Source organism: Megascapheus bottae, chromosome 3 (genome assembly GCF_031878675.1).
Source record: "Megascapheus bottae isolate mThoBot1 chromosome 3, mThoBot2.hap1, whole genome shotgun sequence".
NCBI classification, from domain to species: Eukaryota; Metazoa; Chordata; class Mammalia; order Rodentia; family Geomyidae; genus Megascapheus; species Megascapheus bottae.
In genome coordinates, this window is record NC_143511.1 from 2,077,501 (window position 1) to 2,081,151 (window position 3,651).

Sequence of the window (3,651 nt, forward strand, 5' to 3'; positions counted from 1 at the left end):
GCTCCTCTATCTTCCTCTCCCCTCATAATCTTGCAGAGAACTCTCTTCTTACCTGCTGTCCTTCACACAGGTGTAGAAAGTCATTGGCTTCAGGCCACAGAGTGGAGGAGCAGTAATGACTGAGCATCCAGGAGGAATAGCAGGCGATCCAGAGGTTATTCCACTGAATAGGAGGAGATTAGATTAGCTATACAAAGGCACCTGATTTCATTTTAAGAGAGAAAAAAATCCCTTCTCTCTCCCTCTCCCTCTCCTCCCCCCCCCCTTTGCCAGTCCTGGGACTTGAACTCATGGCTTGAGTGTTGTCCTTGGGCTTTCCCAAGGCTAGATCTCTACAACTTGAGCCGCAACACCATTTCTGGTTTTTTTCTATGTTTGTGGTACCAAGGAAATCGAACTCGGGTCTTCATGCATGCTAAGCAAGCATTCTACCACTAGGCCAAACTCCTGGCCCCTCCCTTGGCTTTTCTAAGTCTCTATGAGAATCTGATTAGCATTTTACCATGTGTACTTTTAGGAGGACCAGCACATAAACAACACGGGGAAACAAAGGAAGGCTAAAATTCAGGAGTTTAAAGTACTGTGGAAAAGCCTGTTGCAGTGGTGGGAGTGTAGCCTAGTGGTAGAGTGCTCACCTAGCATGCACAAAGCCCTGGGTTCCATCCCTTGCTACCATATACACAGGAAAAACCAGAAGTGGTGCTGTGACTCAAGTGGTAGACCACTAGCCTTGAGAAAGCTCAAAGACAGTGCCCAGGCACTGAGTTCAAACCCCAGGACAGGTAAAAAAATAAAGAAAGAAAGAATCCTATTGCACACAAATAACTCATTGAGCTCCATGCCAAACCAGATGAGGTATCCAGCAGTTATGCCTTAAGCAAGTGTCCAGTCACTGAAAATTTTATTAATCGGTAGTTATAATAAACTTAGTTGCATTAATTCTACTTACAGGCTAGTTCCTGTAAACATAGACCCTAATTCTCATTAAAATTCACTTGTCATACTGCTAGGCCCTCATAGCTTATACCTGTAATCCTAGCTATTCAAGAGGCTGAGATTTGAGGATCATTTTTCCTGCCAACCTGGGCAGGAAAGTCATGAAACTCTTATCTCCAAGTACCCATCCAGAAGTGGAGCTGGAGTTCAAGTGGTAAAGTGCTGACCTTGGGGCAAAAAGCCAAGGGTCAACACCCAGACCTTGAGTTTTAAGCCCCAAGCTGGGTACCAAAGGGAGAGGGAAAGGGAGGGAGGGAGGGAGGGAGGGAGGGAGAGAGAGAGAGAGAGAGAGAGAGAGAGAGAGAGAGAGAGAGAGAGAGAGAGAGAGAGAGAGAGAGAGAGAGAGTTCACCCAGGCGCCAGTGGCTTGCTCCTCTAATCTTAATTACTCAAGAGGCTGTGATTTGAAGACAGCCTTAGCAAGAATATCTGAGAGACATTTATCTCCAATTAACCCCCAACCCAAGAGACAGAAATAGAGCAGTGGCTCAAGTGTATTTACCAGCCTTGAGCAAAAAGCTAAAGGTAAGGAACAATGCCCAGGCCTTGAGTTCAGGCCCCACATGGGGTATGTATGGTGGGGAGGTGACCCTTTGTAACCCGTTCTGACAGGAACATGTGCAACTGTTGAGTTACTTGCGCTTTTTGACATCCACTCATCAGTGTCTGGCCTCAGAAGCAGCTTATCCAGACGGTAAAGGTTTCTCAGGCTATTCCAACCAAACAGAACCAAACCGAAGGAAACAATCTGTTCTCAGGGCCTCAGGAGAGGGCCTCTGCTTCAGTCTCACTTGACAACTGTCTCCATAGCAACGGACTATGAAGTCCTCCAAAAGGGAGAAGTGCAGAACACGATGTGCTTACAGGAGGCTGCAGCTGGATCCTTGAGAAAGTTGGTTGATGGTTTGGGGCTTTTTTTTTCCTTCCCCATCTTTCTCAAAAGCTACTGAGCATTTAGGAAGAACCCAATCAAAATTCCACTTCTAATTGGCAATGAGTAGAGGTGCTATTTTCTGGTCCTCTAGATAACATGAGGATGAAATTAAGACCTTAAATGCCTTTTCCCCCTTTCTGCCAGTAATGTCAGGAATATATTTAAAGGGACTTTTCAGGTTAGAGGTTTATACCTGTGCCTCTGCTCTGGCTTATAGTACAGATACCATGGAAACATTAGCTACACAGAGGTAGGTAGTTTTTCCAGCTATTGGCTGAGAGCTGGAGTGGGCTGGGAAGAAAAACAGAGATCTAGACTTCGGAGGACCTCGGTGCTCTGGGTTGTCACTGAGACTGAAATGGGAGAGAAGCGTGGGGAGGTGTTTACATAGTTGCTTTCCTAACAGCTTCATTGCAAAAGTAATCGTATTTGCTGTAGAAAAATGTAATAGTTTTTTTGCCAGTCCTGGGGCTTGAACTCAGGGCCTGGGCATTGTCCCTGAGCTTTCTCAAGGCTAGCACTCTACCCTTTGAGCAACAGCACCACTTCTAGCTTTTTCTGTGTATGTGGTACCAAGGAATTAAACCCAGGCTACACTACCAGCACTAATTTTCTTTGTAGTACTGAGAATCAAACTCAAGTATTCTACTACATGAGCCATTTCCCCAGATTGGTTTTTGAATGCTAGGGATTAGACTTCAACTTTCCCAAATGCTATATATCCATCGGGCTCTTCTCTGTGTCTCTCTCATTGTCTGTCTCTCTGTCTCTCCTTCTCCCCCCCCCCCTCTCTCTCCTACCCAGGGTCCAGGGTCTCATTGTCTCATTATGTAGGCTAGTCTTAGTCATAAGATTCCAGTGAGTCTGGAGGGATTACAGGCATACTGTAACACACTGGACAGAATATGAATAATCTTGAAAGTATGACTTTACCCATTTCCCATTAGAAACTTTTAAGTACTGAAGGTAGAGTGGTGATACATGCCTATAATCCGGGCACTTGGGGACTGAGGCATGAGAATCAGGAGTTTGTGGTCAGCCTGGGTTATACAGCAGAACAGTATGTCATAAACCCAATAGAAGAAAGAAACCAATGGATGGTAACAATTTGGTATAAGCCAGGCAGCATCTTCAGGAGCGTAAGTGTAACACTTTGTTGATGACATCACTATTGTGACTTCAGGCTAGCTTTTCCTCTTACCTATTTTATATATCATATAACCTTTTCCACATTAATTAATCCTTCACATCCTGACGTTAAAATCTGTGCAGAACTTTCCATTGTAGTGAGGCATACTAATTTAATTTATTCCCTGTGAGTAGCCATTGGACTAACAAATATGTAATAAATGTAGTGAAACCTTTCTGCCAATTCATGATTACTTTCTTGCAGGACGCAGACTATAATTTAGATGTGGTTTGTTCCCAGGGGTTCATATGTTGTATGCTTAATTCCTAATATGGTGATATGAAAGATCGAGGGACTTTTAAGAGGCAGGACCTGGTAGGAGGTCCTTGGGTTATTGAGGGTGTGCCTACAGAGGGATTGATGTTGAACAGGTCAGCCCACCCTCGCCCCCCTGCTCTCTGGACTTCGGTGCTTGGCTATCTCTCTTGTCCCTACTTTTGCCATCATCAACAAGGTCGTTAGCAGAGAGGAGATGTGCTAGCACCATGTCTTTATCCCTCCAGAGCCTTGAGCTCCATAATCCTTTTTTCTTT